The sequence below is a fragment of the Entelurus aequoreus genome, linkage group LG02 (genome assembly GCF_033978785.1).
Source record: "Entelurus aequoreus isolate RoL-2023_Sb linkage group LG02, RoL_Eaeq_v1.1, whole genome shotgun sequence".
NCBI classification, from domain to species: Eukaryota; Metazoa; Chordata; class Actinopteri; order Syngnathiformes; family Syngnathidae; genus Entelurus; species Entelurus aequoreus.
This window is the reverse complement of record NC_084732.1, coordinates 28981271-29000535: the sequence shown is the minus strand read 5'-3', so window position 1 is coordinate 29000535 and position 19265 is coordinate 28981271. Positions and strand designations below refer to the sequence as shown.

At 37.9% G+C, this 19265-nt stretch overlaps 1 protein-coding gene across 1 annotated transcript in view; it reads left to right on the top strand.

Annotated features, from left to right (window-relative positions):
* The window catches only part of wdr93 (WD repeat domain 93), a 41751-nt gene extending 41340 nt beyond the window's left edge, over positions 1-411 (top strand). Inside the window, exon 21 of the mRNA XM_062024627.1 lies at positions 12-411. The gene's annotated coding sequence lies outside the window, so the exon portion shown is untranslated. The remainder of the gene's footprint in view (positions 1-11) is intronic.
* The last annotated feature ends 18854 nt before the right edge of the window (positions 412-19265 follow it).

Sequence of the window (19265 nt, the reverse complement as noted above, 5' to 3'; positions counted from 1 at the left end):
CTGGTGTAAAGCCGCTACTCCTCCACATCAAGAGGAGCCAGATGAGGTGGTCCGGGCGTCTGGTCAAAATGCCCTCCAAACGCCTCCCTGGGGAGGTGTTTAGTGCGCGTCCGACCAGTAGGAGACCACGGGGAAGACCCAGGACACGGTGGAGAGACTTTGTCTCCCTAGCTGTCCTGGGAACGCCTTGGGATCCCCCAGGAAGAGCTGAACGAAGTAGCTGGGGCGAGGGAAGTTTGGGCTTCTCTGCTTAGGCTGCTGCCCCCACGACCCGTCTTCGGATAAGCGGAAGAAGATGGATGAATGGATGGTGTTTTTTTAAATATCGTTCCTTTTTTCATTTAGCACATATATTATCAACATACCTCTTACGTGAAAAAAACTTCTTGCAATATGCATTTTCTTTTCCGCCATTAGTGCCGCTGCCTTTCCCATGAGCGCACCTTCAGTGCACAACATTTTTTTTTCAATATATATGCACCGCAGGACGGCTTCTAAAATGCCGGTAAAAATTGATACATGTCTGCTGCTTGTTTCAAAACATAGCAAAACATGATTGTGTTGTCAATGATTGAGTGTCTCTGTGGTAAAACCCCTGTATACTTTGACCTAGTTCCTCCCTTCCCTTGCGGGGCATTGAGCAGCGACAGCAGATCTCCATTTCACTCTGTCCATAGCAAGACTCTTTGCCTCTTCCAAGTTCAGTCCCATTTACTCCAGATCATTTGTGATTGTTCTCCTCCATGTGGTTAGAGGCCTTGCCCTTTTCTTTTTACCATATTGTGGTTCACTAGTGAGGACTTTGGGTGTCTTCCCACTTCCATCGTTAAAGTGTGGCCGAACATTGTTAGTCGACGTTACGAAAGTGCTAAGCGGAATTTGTTTTGTTCTTTTTTAGCACCTCTTCGTTTGGGACTTCATCTTTCCATGTGATGTTTAAAAGGTTCCTTAGGCATCTTTGATTAAAAACATTGATCTTTTGGGATAGTGCCTCTGTCATCTTCCATGCCTCACTGGCATATACAGTATGGCTCCTGGGATGATTTAGAAGTTGTATAGAATGATTTTACTCTTTGATGTGATGGATCTGTATGTCCAGATCTTAGTCAGTCTTCGAAAGACAGCTGTAGCTTTGCCCAACCTGCTTGAACTATCAATTCATGTGTCTTCTTTTTTTGGATAGAATGCTCCCCTGGTAGGTAAAGCTCTGTACATGTTCTGCAGTTTCGTTATTCACTTGCAAAGTGAGAGGGTGTTGTTCCTTCACTGACATGACATTTGTTTTTTCAGTGCTGATCTTGAGGCCCACCTTAGCTGCTGTGTCTGACAAACTGCCATCTCCTGTAGAGCCTTTGCTGTGTCTCTAGGAAGGGCCAAGTCAACAGCAAAATCTGGGTCAGTTATTTTAGTGTCATGCCAGTTCATTTCAAAGCTTGGTTTGTTCATGGCTTTGCGCGTCACAGGGGCAACATTATGCATCCCTGACGTACACCTGAGATGATGTTGAAGTACTCTGAATGACAGGTGCAGCAGCACGAGTTACTGTACAAACTCTAGAAGATAGTAATACATTTTTGTAGGAGTCCATAGATTTTTGCTATGCTCCATACTGAGGCCGATGTACACTACCGAAGTCCTATTTGAAGTCTACAAAAAAATGATGTGTAGTTTCTTGTTAAATTGTAGGCGTTGCTCGATTATGTTCCTGAGAGTTAGAATTTTACGTCAGATACGGAAGACCTTCATCTACCTCTGATGCGGACATAATCAATTTTGTTGCAGGTTTGAACTGCATAGTACACGCAAAAACCTTGTTTAAATAAGTCGGCCTCCACCACTTTTCAATTGTACATGCAGTCTTAGTAAATCACACACAACACGCCTACTAATAGTACACACAATTTTGTAGTTTGCTTACACTGTTTAATGCGTGGTATTTGGATCTTAGTAGATTGGGCTCTAAATCTGCCCTTGTTCAACATAATAGATGCCATATTATCAGATACAAAAATTTAACTGTAAGGAGTGGTACAGAAGGAAACAAATGTTAGCATTACTTATTGTAGCAGAGTTATGTTAGCTACAGTGCTAACATTACACTCACATTTTAACAGCAACTTCATGCTAGGTTGGCCTATTTGCAAAAAAAACAAAAACTAAACTTTTTAACCCGCAGCTCCATATATCTAGCTAAATCAAGGATGGAGAGCCAGATTTGTTTTAAGACGTGAAGCAAAGCCTGCAGATTTTTTAAATTGTATTTATTTTTTTTATTTTATTTTTTTGCAAGACTATCTTGGTGGTGGAGTCAGGCTGGGTCAGAGGTGATCATGTCCATGAGTTGGAGAGTTTTTCCTTCATGATGTCATGAATATCAAAAGCGAGCTTTTAAGCTATTTTTTTCTCAAAACAATTAAGGGAGGTGATAGTTTTTCCTCATGTTTGGTGCTCATAAAGACTTTAGGGCAGGGATATTCAACTAAATTGCTTTGGGGGCCACATTTCCAAGTTTTTCCTCATGTTTGGTGCTCATAAAGACTTTAGGGCAGGGATATTCAATTAAATTGCTTTGGGGGCCACATTTAAAAAAAGCTAAGGACCAGGGGGCCGGACTTCTCCCTTCACTATTAGTCTTATTTTGTATATTCAGAGAACCAATGTCTGCAGAAAACATTTGATTTTGGTCTATTTACAGGAGCACTCTGCTTTTTTTAAGGACTTAAGTCAAAGCGAGTCAAAGATAATCTCTATGACAACATTTTAAGAATCTGCTGCAAAAATGTTTTTTCAACTGATAAACTCGCAGGCCACCAGTCGAATAGCTAACATGATGAAAAAGAGAGGACCTAAAATGGAACCTTGAGGAACCCTACTTGTATAACTAAAGAAGTTGAACAAATGTCCACTGACTGCATCTGGTAGTTACATAAATCACATTACAAAAGAAAATTGACGCTGCCAAAAAGTAGAGGGGTGCCTTGAGGAACGCCTCAGTTTAACAAGTTTGGACTACAGTGTTTTATGTTTGTTAGCTAGGTTGAAATGTCAATGCAATGATCTGCCAATGTCTTTAAAGTGGTCCAAGTTCCTCCATAAAACAGTTGCACTCCAGTGTTTTTTTGGATTTTGCTGCAAAAAAATAAACAATTTATAAACAATAATAAACTGACCTTGCATTTCCAGGCCAGTTTTGGCCCCTGGGCTGCCAGATGAATTGCATTAGGAAAACATATCACAATTAGAGCATCCCTAAAAAGTCATTTTTGCATAATTGTCCATGATGTCATTGCATTTGTGTCCATATTGTACACACAGGGTGTAGGACAGTGTAATACTGTGGCAGAATTGTGTGGTTGTTGTCGTACAATTTTAAATGAATTTAAAGGAACCCTTTCACGGTTGTGATATGTTGATTGCAATTTTACACCTCGTTTGATGCACCACCGTAAAGCCTCCAGGGAGCTGCAGTGTTATTGCATAATCAGATATGTTGCCGTTTATTTTGAATGAGGGCCAAAATATGTTGATAAATGTTTTAATGACATAAATATTAACATTCAAAGTCCAAGACATTTAAAAACATGCATTGATTGTTCATTATAAAATGTAGTCAATGACCAAATTAGCTAAAGTGATTTAGTGATATGAAATGTAGTATAAATGTAACAAAATTATGCAAGGATTCTTGTTATTTATTAGATTATAATTATATTAGGTGCTGATCATAATGAATTATAATTGAATTAAAATGTATCAAATGTAATGATGATTTAATGATAAAGCACACAAAGACACTTGCTGATAAGAGAGTGAAACCACACTTCTGCTCAAATCTGACTTGATAGAGTTGATTGCTGTGCATTATTTTAACAATTCATATTGATCTTGATAGTAATGTTAGGATTGCAATGGATGTTCTTATTGACCAGCTGGACTATTACTGCACACTTTGTGCACACAAACACAACACACACAGAGAGACACACAAATAAACATTAACTTCATATGTCACATCCTGTTAGTACATTTTGAATAAAAATGCACATTCATCAAATTATATTGTCACGTAAAATATTGATGTGTAAGCTACAGGCAGAAAATAGAAAATGATGTACTTACTCGCAATGTAAAAATTGGCTTTTGCTCATGTCTTGGAGAAAAGGCAGTCTTGCGTAAATGTTGAATCCTCCCATGCACAGTAAGCTTTTAAACAAAACCGTCCTGCTTGAGGAGCTCTTTGAATGCATGTGTATGCTGTGCCCCTTCTTCACATGCAGCCAGTGTGCCAATGAGAGCGCAGCAAGGTGTGGTCTCACCTCTAACCATGCTTTATTGTTACAAACACATACTCAATTTTAAAAAAGCTATATTTGTTATTATTTCTCACAAAGGGGGAGTGTGTGTGTGGGGTGGGGGGGATCTTTTACATAACACTCTCTCTATTACAGTGATTCATTTTCCTGAGGGAACTCTCCTGAAGGAATCAATAAAGTACTATCCATCTATCTATCTATCTATCATACAGTATGGATGATGCAAATGCCAAGAAAATACGCCGTTAGATACTTTTTGCTTAAAACGTTGTGATTTTGCCTTTAATTTGGCGATCTTGGTTAGAATTTAAATAAACAAAAATAAATATTATAACAAAATGTATTGAAGAATAATAATAAAATTTAAATAATAATAATAATAATACATAAACAATATTTTTTATAAAATAACAGATATAACTAACTTACAATATCCCATCCATCCATCCATTTTCTACCGCCTATCCCTTTCGGGGTCGCGGGTTTGCTGGAGCCTATCTCAGCTGCACTCGGGCGGTAGGCTGGGTACACTATGGACAAGTTGCTAGCAATAATGAACGATATGTAAATTAGAGCTGTCCAAGTTTATGCGTTAATGTCGGAGATTAATTACAAATATTATTGCATTAATCATGTACACACCGAATAATCTCGCAGATTATTGCACCTTTACCTAAACAGTGGATCATTACCTGAAAGGCGGCACAGGGTGTTGTACGAAGATGAGTGAGGAGACTAGTGTGCTCGCTGGCAAATTTGGCTTTAAATACAACTTTACATAATACTGTTCCCAAGTTTTGAACAAATAAATGACATGCGTCAGATGTTCACGTATGACATTCTGACAATATAGTCAAAATATTTAGCAGTAATAGTAGTAAAGTTGTTTACAGTTCACAGTTCAAGATATCCAAAAGGGTGTGGGAAGAAGTAAAACAGTGTTATTTCTTAAAGTTCATTGAAATTTTGAAAGAACGTAATTTACTTTGATTCATCAAAATTCTAAAGTGTGATTAATATATATATATATATATATATATATATATATATATATATATATATATATATATATATATATATATATATATATATATATATAGAGCCTTCCGCCCGATTGTAGCTGAGATAGGCTCCAGCGCCCCCCGCGACCCCAAAAGGGAATAAGCGGTAGAAAATGGATGGATGGATGGATATATATATATATATATATATATATATATATATATATATATATATATATATATATATATATACAGTATATAATAATAAACAATAATATAATAAACTCGAGAATGGAGTGTGACTAAATTCCAAGAGTGTGTGCGTGAGACTATGTGTGTGTGTGGGGGGGGGGGGGGGGGGTGGCGGGGGGTATGGCAAGGCGTCAACATGTCCAAGTGTCCAAGCAGGGTTCGAGGATCGAGGGAGGCAGTCCGGAATCCAAAAGGAAGTTGAGGCACACAGCTTGATCACGGGAGAAAGGAAAACCACTGCGGGAAACACAAAGGACATAAGACGTGGGAACTGGGGAGGCACAGAGAGAGAGAAAGTACGCGGGAGGGGAGCCAGAGACGGGATGCTTACTACGAGGAGTGAACTACGTTCCGGCACAGGATCTTCGGGTCCGCTGGTCTTTATGCTGCTTGTCTTGATTAGTCCCAGGCGCCGTGCTCGCAGCAGAAGGCATGCGGGACTGCGCAGGCGCCGTGACAACAATAAAACTTTTACAAGCAACAAATTTACTGCGATTAATTAACAATCTAAAGTGTGATCATTTGGATATAAGAAATGTATCTTTTGACAGAACTAGAATAAATACAACAATATAAGACAATACAAGAATATCAACAACATATTTTAATTATACAATATTTGAGCAAAATAAAGTCAACAGTGAAAAAAAAAGCAAAATGTCATTTTTTTTGTGTTTGAATTTATGTCTGTAAAGCCCTCATGTGTTCTAGGATTTATTTCAAGTTTGTAAACAATATAGCAATATGTACAAAAGTCCAAGGTTTGCTCCGGTTTTCGTATGACATCTCGTTTTTCGTACGACCAGCCAGCTACCTAACGTTAGTTTATTTCCTGCATATAATTCTGCACAAAGGAGTGACTCTCTCTGCGTGAAGAATGTATGAGTTTTTATAGAGTTGGCACAATATAGACAAATTCCCACCAAGGAATCTTTTGATCATCTTGTGTGTGTTTATTTGTTCATAGAATGTACACAGAAGGATGAATATACTGTATGTCTTCTTTCTTCCTCCTATGAAGCACGGTGCTCATGGCTATACATGTCCTGTTCACATGATGAGGCATTCAGGCGCACTGCTGAGCTCTTTAGTGCTAGCTCAAAAGCTTTAACAGTCTCTGTGCTGCTTTTCTTGAGTATGGCTGCTAAACAAGCCATCATGGGGCCAAAGAAAGTTACAAGTGCCAGCGCTTTGATAAAGAAGGTGAGAAACACTATTGAATTCAAGAAAGAACTTGCGCAAATTACAACGCTGGCGTTTGTATAGAAAGGTAAAAGTGATGTTCAACGCTCATTGATCTATTTAACTTATTATATGTATTTCACATTGGTTTCTACTTGTAAAACTACAATTATTCTCTATAATATGTTGTGTTAATTATTTTTGGTTGTCTGGAATTGATTTGCATTATTTGTTATGGGCAAAATGTATTAGTTTTTTGTATATTTCAGTCTTCACCTGACTATTAGGTACCACTACTCAAATTAAAAAATAAAGCAGATAAATGGGGAAGAAAGAGGAGTGGACTATATTAACCTTATAGATTGTTATAGTATAAACATAGGTTAAGCTTTATCAGTGTGCCGTGTTTTACCCAGTTTCACAACATTATATATGTTTGATGAAACGTGATTATATGCAGGATGTATATGTGCATGTGTATGTACAGTGAATGTGTGTCTGGTTGTACGTACCGTGTGTGTGTATGTATGTACAGTATTTGTGTATGAATGTGCGACCATATGTGCCTATGTGTGCGTGTATGTATGTATGTATGTATGAATGAATAATTGTGCGTATGTATGTATGAATAATTGTGTGTATGTGCCTTCGGGTGGGGGGGACGGGTCCTGACTGTTGTTTGCGCTTACGCGCCAAACGGCAGCTCAGAGTACCCACCCTTTTTGGATTCACTTGAGGGAGTACTTGAGAGTGCTCCCCCGGGTGATTCCCTCGTTCTAATGGGGGACTTCAACGCTCATATTGGCAACGACAGTGAAACCTGGAGAGGCGTGATTGGGAAGAATGGCCGCCCGGATCCAAACCCGAGTGGTGTTTTGTTATTGGACTTTTGTGCTCGTCACAGATTGTCCATAACAAACACCATATTCAAACATAAGGGTGTCCATATGTGCACTTAGCACCAGGACACCCTAGGCCGCAGTTCCATGATCGACTTTGTAGTTTTGTCATCAGATTTGCGGTCTCATGTTTTGGACACTCGGGTGAAGAGAGGGGCGGAGCTTTCTACCGATCACCACCTGGTGGTGAGTTGACTGCGATGGTGGGGAAGGATGCCGGACAGACCTGGCAGGCCCAAACGCATTGTGAGGGTCTGCTGGGAACGCCTAGCAGAGTCTCCTGCTAGAGAGACTTTCAATTCCCTCCTCCGGGAGAACTTTGAACATGTCATGAGGGAGGCGCTGGACATTGAGTCCGAGTGGACGATCTTCCGTACCTTTATTGTCGAGGTGGTCGATTGGAGCTGTGGCCGCAAGGTGGTTGGTGCCTGTCGTGGCGGTAATCCTAGAACCCGCTGGAGCGGTGAGGGATGCCGTCAAGCTGAAGAAAGATTTCCTATCGGGTTCTTTTGACTCATATGACTCCGGAGGCAGCAGACAGGTACCGAGAAGCCAAGCGGTGTGCGGCTTCAGCGGTCGCGGAGGCAAAAACTCGGACATGGGAGGAGTTCGGAGAAGCCATGAAAAACAACTTCCAGACGGCTTCGAAGCGATTCTGGACCACCATCCGCCGCCTCAGGAAGGGGAAGCAGTGCAATGTTAACACCGTGTATGGTGGGGATGGTGTTCTGCTGACCTCGACTGCGGATGTTGTGGATCGGTGGAGGGAATACTTCGAAGACCTCCTCAATCCTACCAACACGTCTTCCTATGAGGAAGCAGTGCCTGGGGAATCTGTGGTGGGCTCTCCTATTTTTGGGGCTGAGGTTGCAGAGGTAGTTAAAAAGCTCCTCGGTGGCAAGGCCCCGGGGGTGGATGAGATCTGCCCGGAGTTCCTTAAGGCTCTGGATGCTGTGGGGCTGTCTTGGTTGACAAGACTCTGCAACATCGCGTGGACATCGGGGGCGGTACCTCTGAATTGGCAGACCGGGGTGGTGGTTCCTCTCTTTAAGAAGGGGAAGCGGAAGGTGTGTTCCAACTATCGTGGGATCACACTCCTCAGCCTTCCCGGTAAGGTCTATTCAGGTGTTCTGGAGAGGAGGCTCCAAGTCCGAGTCCATGGTTCTTGCCCGGAAAAGGGTGGAGTGCCATCTCCTGGTTGGGGAGTAGATCTTGCCCCAAGTGGAGGAGTTCAAGTACCTCTGAGTCTTGTTCACGAGTGAGGGAAGAGTGGATCGTGAGATCGACAGGCGGATCGGTGCGGCGTCTTCAGTAATGCGGACACTGTATCGATCCATTGTGGTGAAGAAGGAGCTGAGCCGGAAGGCAAAGCTCTCAATTTACCGGTCGATCTACGTTCCCATCCTCACCTATGGTCATGAGCTTTGGGTTATGACCGAAAGGACAAGATCCCGGGTACAAGCGGCCGAAATGAGCTTCCTCCGCCGGGTGGCGGGGCTCTCTCTTAGAGATAGGGTGAGAAGCTCTGTCATCCGGGAGGAGTTCAAAGTAAAGCCGCTGCTCCTCCACATCGAGAGGATCCAGATGAGGTGGTTCGGGCATCTGGTCCCATCGACGTCCCATTGGGGTTGTGAGTTTTTCCTTGCCCTTATGTGGGCTCTGTACCGCGGATGTCGTTGTGGCTTGTGCAGCCCTTTGAGACACTTGTGATTCAGGGCTATATAAATAAACATTGATTGATTGATTGATTGATGGTCAGGATGCCACCCGAACGCCTCCCTAGGGAGGTGTTTCGGGCACGTCCGACCGGTAGGAGGCCATGGGGAAGACCCAGGACACGGTGGGAAGACTATCTCTCCCGGCTGGCCTGGGAACGCCTCGGGATCCCCCGGGAGGAGCTGGACGAAGTGGCTAGGGAGAGGGAAGTCTGGGCTTCCCTGCTTAGGCTGCTGCCTCCGCGACCCGACCTCGGATAAGCGTAAGATGTAAATATATCAAATCATAAGATATTGTTTTTTGACTATGTTTATAGTCTGTGGCTGTACTGCGCATATTTGTAAAATAATGTCAGTTAATTTTAGTGACATTGCATAATTAATCACAACATTTCTTTACAACTTCATATTTGTAATACAAAATTCACATATAATTTTTGCAAGCGGCGGATGCTGTTTGAAATAACCCCTTGGCTATCATTCAGGATCTGTTTGGATGTATTCATTTCCCAGCTTGTGTACACAGTAGAGGATCAAGAGGTGTTTACCACCTGCAAGGTTGGGAACACGCTGACCCAAAATATGTGTTGTAAAAGCGCAGTCTTCCGGTAGCTGCACATAATCGACTATTTCAGACAAATTATGTTTGATTCTTCTGCAGCCAGGAGTTTATTCTTTGCATAAATTCTTCATGTTCATACGACTTATGATACAACCTTGCGTTTCTCTCCTACTAAACTTGGCATTGGTAGCATCACACAATATAGCCATTGCGGTTGACTAAAGGCCAGGGGGGAAAAGGGACCTGAGGTAGTCGTGATGTGGTGAAAGGTTATTTGGTATGGCGATGAGACAGATATGACGTCACCAATGGTTGCTCCAGCGCGTCCCCTATGGTTGTGAAGCGCAACTTGCTCAGCCTGCACTGCTGTTTGAGAATGTACAGTATGTGAACTCTAATTACAGTGGAAGATTTTGTCACCGTGCAGAACAACTCTTGACATTTTAATCCCTTTAATTGTCCCCTTGGGATCTCATTTTTTTCCTGCTAAATTAAAAAGTCACATATACAGTAGGTTAGGATGTATACAGTATGGTGAAAAGCCATCTGTTAAGGGTAATTCCACTGCACCTTTATTTTTTACTCATAGTGCAGTTTATTTACACTTGTTAGGGGTTAGGTTTTTTTAATAGGCAGGCCTATTTGTATAATTTCAGCTCATAATGGTAAATGCAACTACAGTATTTGTAATACATTTTACAGAAAAAATAATGTTCCAAAAATAAAGTGATAAATTAGAATATAAAAAATGCTTACATTGTATTTTACAATAATACACAATGTATTTTTGTTTTATGAAATAGATGATACATAAAAATAATATCTGAAAATAGGGGTAAAGTGTTCAGTAGCAGGGATGCCATTTTACCAGGGCCGGCCCGTGGCATAGGCCGTATAGGCAAATGCTAAGGGCGCCGTCCATCAGGGGGCGCCACGCCAGTGCCACAAATGTTGGAGGAAAAAAGAAAAAAAAAGTTGGTACTATTATTTCTAAATACATAAAATAATCCCACGTTAATTAAAATGCAAAGTAAAGCCTATTTAATAGAAATATTATTTGTTACAACATTACGCCCCCCCCCCCCCCCCCCTCCCCCGGCACGGTGCGCCCCCTCCCTTCCCGTATCATGACTCTTTTTGGACGTCACCACATAAAAAAAATCAACTCAAGATGTCAAAACGGCCAAAACTGTCAGGTACCCAGGGGAGAAAAGAAGGGGAGAAACGAGAAAAAGACAGGTAGCAGGTAGGTAACGTTAGCCTACATGAAATTATTTGTCTGTTACAGAATGTGATAGTAACCTGTATTTTTAGCATTAAGCTAATGTTACATGATTCGGCAATTGCTAATCAATAAATAGCTAGTTCTGTTTTAACGTCGGGTTAATATTGTGGAGGGGGCTAAATTGTTATGGAAAATAATAATGTAACGTTAGGTAATTACAGTACTCCCTGGTGTACAGCAATTTGTAAGTCATTCTAGTTAATGCAATATTAAAAAGCACAAATAGAGAACTCTGTAGGATCCTCTTTTTTGTAATATAGTTGTTAAAGTCATACTGGTTTGATATCTTGTTTTGTGCAGTGCCTTATTTATATTGTATTTTTAATTTATTTTATGCAACTTGTTGACACGTTTTATTTTGTGTTTATGTATGTAAAAAATATTGTATTTCATATATTCATTTTTTGTATTCATTCATTTATCCATATTTTTTTTTATCTTGTTAACTATTCTGATTGTTAATTTGCTTTCTTTAAGTAAAAAAAAAGGTCAAAGACAAAGCTATTCGGTTTCTTAAGGGGGCGCCACCTAAAATCTTGCCTAGGGCGCCAGATTGGTTAGGGCCGGGCCTGCATTTTACATTACATTATTTTGCATATTAATACTGTATTAAATAACTTTTACAGATATAAATAACTACTTTACAAAAACAATTGGGATGAGGCATTTAGGGGGACAGATGTTTTGAGATATACATATACATATATTACAATGAGAGTATTAAATGATGTTTCCAGAAATAAATAAGTACAGATGTTTGAAATAATATATTTAGAATATAAAAAGTTATATATGGTTGGAACTTGGTACATTTTCGACAATAATATGAAATAACAATATATATTTTAATTATTTTATCCAAAAACAGATGATACTTAACTATTAACATTGTTTTTTCAATTTATTTTCCATTATAATACATTATTGAATAACTTTTAATATTTTAAAGGACTTTTACAGAAATAAATAGCTTTACTCAGTTAAATTAAATTAATTATATATATATATATATATATATATATATATATATATATATATATATATATATATATATATATATATATATATATATATATATATATATATATATATATATATATATATTATACTTAAAATTAGAGCAAGGCGTTTAGGGGCCGGTTGCCTTTATTTGTTGTTTTTGTAAAAAGAATCTAAAAATAATAATAAAATATATATATCAATTAACACTATATTTTGAATGATGTTTCCAGAAAGGAATAATAATATATGCTAAAATTATATATTTAGAATATAACAAGTTGGTGTAAGGCAGGGGTCACCAACCTTTTTGAAACCAAGGGCTACTTCTTGGGTACTGATTAATGCGAAGGGCTACCAGTTAGATACACACTTAAATAAATTGCCAGAAGTAGCCAATTTGCTCAATTTACCTTTAACTCTGTTATTATTAATAATTAATGATATTTATCTTTGTGGAAACACTGATCATCTTAATGATTTCTCACAATAAATATATATAGAAACAGATAAATATCAATATGCAACACTTTATTTTTATATTTTCTCCAAGTGCACATTTTTCAAATTGAACATTTTCAAATGATCACTTCTAAGACAGTCTTGTGAAATCACAATATCCCATTTTAACTAGCTAGCCACCAACATTTTTTAACAAATCATGAATTACTTTGCACCATGTTTGTACAAATAATAACTCATGTAAAATACAAAAGTAAACTCTCAAATTTTTAAATCATGTCACACTTTGAACTGGACACCAAATCTGTTATCTGTTTCTTTGTCAGTTAGTGGGAAGCCTGGCATTGCATGCTGTTAACTAGTGTGTTGTACTCTGGTGTGTAACTTGACACTGCAACTCTGAGTGAGTCTTGCAGATGTGCATCAGTGAGGCGTGTTCTGTGTTTGTTCTTGATGAAGTTCATGTCAGAAAAGGCTGATTCACAAAGATAAAATTTTTCCTCATTGTTTGCGGAACCTTCTTAATCTTTTGGACATATTTTCACAGCAATCTGGCCTTAAGCTTAATCATGATAAATGTAAAATGTTAAGGATGGGAAATCTAAAGGGAACGTCCTTTCGAATGGAATGCAAAGTGCCTGTTTTGTGGACAGATGGACCAGTTAACATACTTGGTGTTGTTGTCCCAGAAAATCTGGAAGATCTAGGCTCAGTAAATTATGATAATCGACTAAGAAAGCTGGACAAAATTATGCAATTATGGAAAGGGAAATCCCTAACCTTGTATGGTAAAATGTCTATTGCCAACTCGTTAATTATTCCTCAATTTATTTATTTGTTTTTGTCGTTACCAGCTCCATCACAAAACTTTTTTAAGATTTATGAGCGGAGGGTCTTCGATTTTGTCTGGAACGGCAAACCAGAAAAGATTAAAAGAAAGGTTTTGTACAAAGAGTATGAATATGGGGACCTGAAACTTCTCAACCTTGAAGCTATGTGTCTGTCTTTAAAAGCATCAATTGTTCCAAAGATGTATTTAAACATTGAGTGGTACACAAATGTCCTGTTGGACAAAAAACATGTACTGTATCAAAAGAAATTGTATCCTTTTTTACAAGTGATCCCCTCCCAGAGAGTCTGCTGGGAAACATGGCGGGGTTCATAAAGGAAACAATCCACTCATAGTGGTGTTTTCAATTTTATGTGCCAGAAAAAAGAGACGATATTTTGCAGCAGTTAATATGGATGAACTCTAATATTGTAATAGATGGAAAGCCTTTCTTTTGGAAAAATATGTTTGAAAGAGGAATCATTTTTGTCAATGATATTATCAATGAGAATGGTAAAATTATGAAGTATGATGAATTTAGAGCTATGTATGGTGATGCTTGCTCAAGCTTTTCATTTTATCAACTAACTGGAGTAATTGGGAAAAGATGGAAACAAATAATTAATTATGGAACTACTAAATTATTAGTTTGTAAACCTCTAATAAGAAATTCTAGTTGGCAAAAAGGAACTAAAATAAATAGAAAAATATATAATTTCTATTTAATAAAGAAATCTTTGAAGGCTGCCTCATACAACACAAATGGAAAATGGGAGGACTTTTTTGACTGCCCGTTGCCGTGGGATGCAATATTCAAACTAATCTATAAAACCACTATCGATGTGCAAAATCGTTATTTTCAAATTAAAATTATTTATAACTTCTTACCCACAGGGAAAATGTTAAAATTATGGAATATGACAGAGTCAGATGATTGCCGATTTTGTTGTCAGGAGCCTGAATCCACCCTGCATTTGTTTTGGTATTGTCATATTGTGTCTTTGTTTTGGGTGGAAGTTGAAAAAATGTGTTTAAGGATTGGTTTGTTTATGAAGCTTAATGTGGTTTCTGTTATTTTAGGAGAGTTCATTGACAATCATGATTTAGTCAATTTAATTATAGTACTCGGTAAAATGTTTATTTTTAAGGCCAAAAACAGATATTCACTTAGTATTACTTTCTTTAAAACATTTATTCAGTATTTTCTAACTTTAGAAAGTTACATGGTTGAAAACGATAATGATGCCAAAAAACGTTAAAAAAAAGATGAGAAGTCCTCAAAGGCTTATTTTGAAAGTATAATTATGTTTATAGATTATATGATATCTGTTGTTGTGTTCCCTAATTTGAGTGACCTGGACATAATCTGGACTGTACATAAATGCTTATTTTGAAAATCTAATTTTGTTTATAAATTATATGCAATCTGTTGTGTTCCCTAATTTTTTTCTGTGTACATGAATGAAGGTGTGTGTTGCTGAGTCCAACTTGGACATTATCTGGACTGGGCCTGGTTTAAAAAACCCTTAAAACAAATCTAATTTCATTGACAACCTGGTTTGTTGAAGATAAGGCCCTTTTTTTAAAAAATAAAATAAAATAAGATAAATAAATAAAAAACATTTTCTTGGATAAAAAAGAAAGTAAAACAATATAAAAATAATTACATAAAATATAGTAATTAATGAAAATGTTAGTGGACCAGCAGCCTATACAATCATGTGTGCTTCAGGGACTGTGTCCCTTGCAGATGTGTTGTCTATGTTGTGGGAACCAGAATATTGGTAGCAGAAAGAAATAACCCCTTTTGTGTGAGTGGGTGTGGATGAGTGTGCATGGGGGAGGTTGTTTGGGTTGATGCACTGATTGAAAGTGTATCTTGTGTTTTTTCTATGTAGATTTAATTTAAAAAAAAAAAAAAAAATTTATTTATTTTTTATTTTTTATTTTATTTATTTATTTATTTTTAGAACAGGCCCGCGGGCGACTCATCTGGTCCTTACGGGCGACCTGGTGCCCGCGGGCACCGCGTTGGTGACCCCTGGTGTAAGGTATTTAGTCTGCCCCTTGTTTAAACAAGTACATTTTTGACAATAATTAAAAATAACACAATATATATTTTATAGGGTATTTTACAATAATAATAAATAACACAATATGTTTAAATGATATCTCCACAAATAGATAATGTTACCATATTGAAATATTGTATGAAACCTGAATATAAGGGGTATGTGTTTAGTAGGATGGCTGCTATTTTTTATTTATTTTTTTGGAAATGAATAATGCTGTTTGATTTTAAAAAATATAGATGAGGCATCAATCGACCTATTGAGGTTCGGTGTCTATTAAAGTGGAAGCCTCTAGTATTATATTGTGTATTCCATTAGAATATGCTAAAAAATAGTAATTATAGTATTAATTAATTTCTCCTTTATCCAACACTTCTGGAGTACTTAAGTACTTAAGCTAATTATCCATCTGTCTTGGAGCACTTCATGTTTACACTATTGCATTTGTCAAACTAATTATTGTGAGATAGACGCCCGATTACATCTGGAGCTAAGCAGGCCTACTTGCTATTAGCTAATTGGTATTGAGGGTCCTTGTATGTGTGTCACATGATTGACATCACATCCTCCTTGCCTTAAGTTGGCTTTGGATGGCTGATTTGTAGGGCCCATGCATTAGTGGAGCTGTTCAGGCACAACTAAAAGGATAAGAGGCATAAAAGGCTGAGTGAGAGATGGTGAACAGTGACAAGAGAACAGAGCATGAAAAACAAGCCATATGTTTTAAAAATGACTCATTGACTGACAGTAAGAGCTTAAACAAGATAATCGTAGTGTACAGGAGCATATTTTTATCTGTGGAAAACAAGATATTTATCCAGCCACTATCATTAATGCAGTGACTCCGCAAGTCTACTGGCTGAAAAAGATGGAATACATTATCTCTGGCTATTATTTGAAATATCCCAGTTGCTAGGATCTTAACATTACAAAGCAATTATAATGTTTTGTTCGGAAAAAGCCTGGAATGAATTCATGTTTTCTCCTTAAGATTTAACAACACCACATCATTACGATAAGAAACCTTTTTACAATTGTATTAGAAATACAAAACTAATATATCACATGCACCTCATATATATGAATGACCTCCCCAATATTTGCATGAATACTATATGCCAAATGTATGCAGATGATACAATCATTTATGTGGCAGCCGACAGCCCTCAACAGGTTTCAGAGAGATTAAACAGACAGCTTGCTGAAGTATCAAAATAACTGTTTAACCCTAAATTATAACGAAACAGTCTCAATGTGTTTCTCTTTGAAGAAACAATCATGAAATTCAGGTCAACATTAATCAAAATATAATAGAGCAGGTAAAGGAATTTTGGGGTGTTAGTTTGTTATTATAAAAATGACTAAGACCATAAAAAGAAATACAAACTGTTTTAGGCTTATTAGACCGTGTTTATCTGTTCAAGCTGCACAAGTTTACATGCATGCAATGATTTTGCCATGGTCTGGGGACAGGCCACGAAATGTGTAGTGAAGCCTATGTTGTCATTATATAAACAAACACTAAAGACATTTGATCAAAAACCAATGAAGCATCATTACTGCCATATTACTCAAAAATATAACATGATGAGTTTTGATAATTTTATACATTTCTCATGTTTAAAAACTATTTTTAAGTGTCTTAATGGATTGGTGTGTGGTGTGTAGTGTGTCAAGAAATACAAAGATACAGTAGTGAAGGTGTGCAGACTCGAGCTGCAGTCGGTGGTAGCTGTAGAGCGAAAAGGTACCGGACGACCCTTGGTCAGTCTGCGTTCTCAGTGAAGGCCTCACATCTGTGGAACTCTTTGCCACTGGAGTTAAAGTCACAGTCGGACATTAAACTTTTCTCCACAAAACTGAAAAAGTGGCTTAAGGAAAATCTGAAGTGTGAGCACTAAAACTGGATGTAGTGTGGACAAATGGGACCAATTATTTTAATCCATCCATCCATCCATCCATTTTCTACCGCTTGTCCCTTTAGGGGTCGCGGGGGGTGCTGGAGCCTATCTCAGCTGCATTCGGGCGGAGGGCAGGGTACAGACAAGTCGCCACCTCATCGCAGGACCAACACAGATAGACAAACAACATTCACACTCACATTCACACACTAGGGCCAATTTAGTGTTGCCAATCAACCTATCCCCGGGTGCATGTCTTTGGAGGTGGGAGGAAGCCGGAGTACCCGTAGGGAACCCACACAGTCACGGGGAGAACATGCAAACTCCACACAGAAAGATCCCGAGCCTGGGATTTAACTCATTTTCAATGTGTTTTTATTTTTGTACTTGTCTTAATCCTTTTGAATGTGTTTTACACTTTTCTCAACGTTTTTTAAAAAAGCCTAACCAGGGACAAGGGTTGCAAATTAGCCTGTGGCTAGAAGTCCTATATGTACTTTGACATCGGTTACCTGTGGGTAGCAATGTTTAATTGTACTGTCCCTGGCAAATAAATACATGAATTAAAAAATTCAATAAAACATGCTGTAAATACTATATGAATGCGCTATACCAGGGGTCGGCAACCTTCAGCATACAAAGAGCCAATGGAGCCCATTTCCCCCCAAATAAAACCCACCTAGAGCCGCAAACTCTGTTAGATTCCTAAAATGACGATAACACCACTTATAGTTTCCTTACACTTGTGCTATAGGACTTATGAAAATAAACACTTATTTGATATACATTGTTCCTTCCCTTATTAATGATTAAAAAAATACAAATCAACTCATTCCAATGTTCTGAAGGCATACGACTGCGGCATATTCATTTGACTAAAAATTTTAAACAACTACCTAGTCATCAATAAAAACAGCAAATTTATAAAAATATAAATAAATAAAATGTTTCTCTTTTTTGATCCGTCCATTGCTAGGGGTTGACCGCTAAAAACAATACAACTGCATGGCAGCAAGAGATGTCGCATAAGGGCTGTGACATACATTTCCATCGACAATATATTAAAATGTGTTTTATTTTCATATGACAAGATCTCAGAACTCTCCAAAATAACAACTGTTAAATTCAAATAAACTAAATAAAATGAAATATAATAAATCATGTAACCATTATTTGTTGACATTCGGTTTCAAAGCCAAAGGGAGCCACGGCGGAGGCATGAAAGAGCCGCATGAGGCTCCAGAGCCGCGGGTTGCAGACCCCTGCGCTAGACTATTATTACACAACTTTTTAGAAATGTTAGCCACCAAATATTAAGAAAATGTTATAAAATGTCCAAATGTTTTATAGGCTACCATATTGTATCGCGATGGAAACGTTTATTGTGCAAATACTGTATTTATAAATAATCTCATACATATATATATATATATATATATATATATATATATATATATATATATATATATATATATATATATATATATATATATATATATATATATATATATATATATATATATATATATATATATATATATATATATATATATATATATATATATATATATAGGCAGCACGGTGACAGAGGGGTTAGTGCGTCTGCCTCACAATACGAAGGTCCTGAGTAGTCGTGAGTTCAATCCCGGCCTCGGGATCTTTCTGTGTGGAGTTTGCATGTTCTCCCCATGACTGCGTGGGTTCCCTCCGGGTACTCCGGCTTCCTCCCACCTCCAAAGACATGCACCTGGGGATAGGTTGATTGGCAACACTAAATTGGCCCTAGTGTGTGA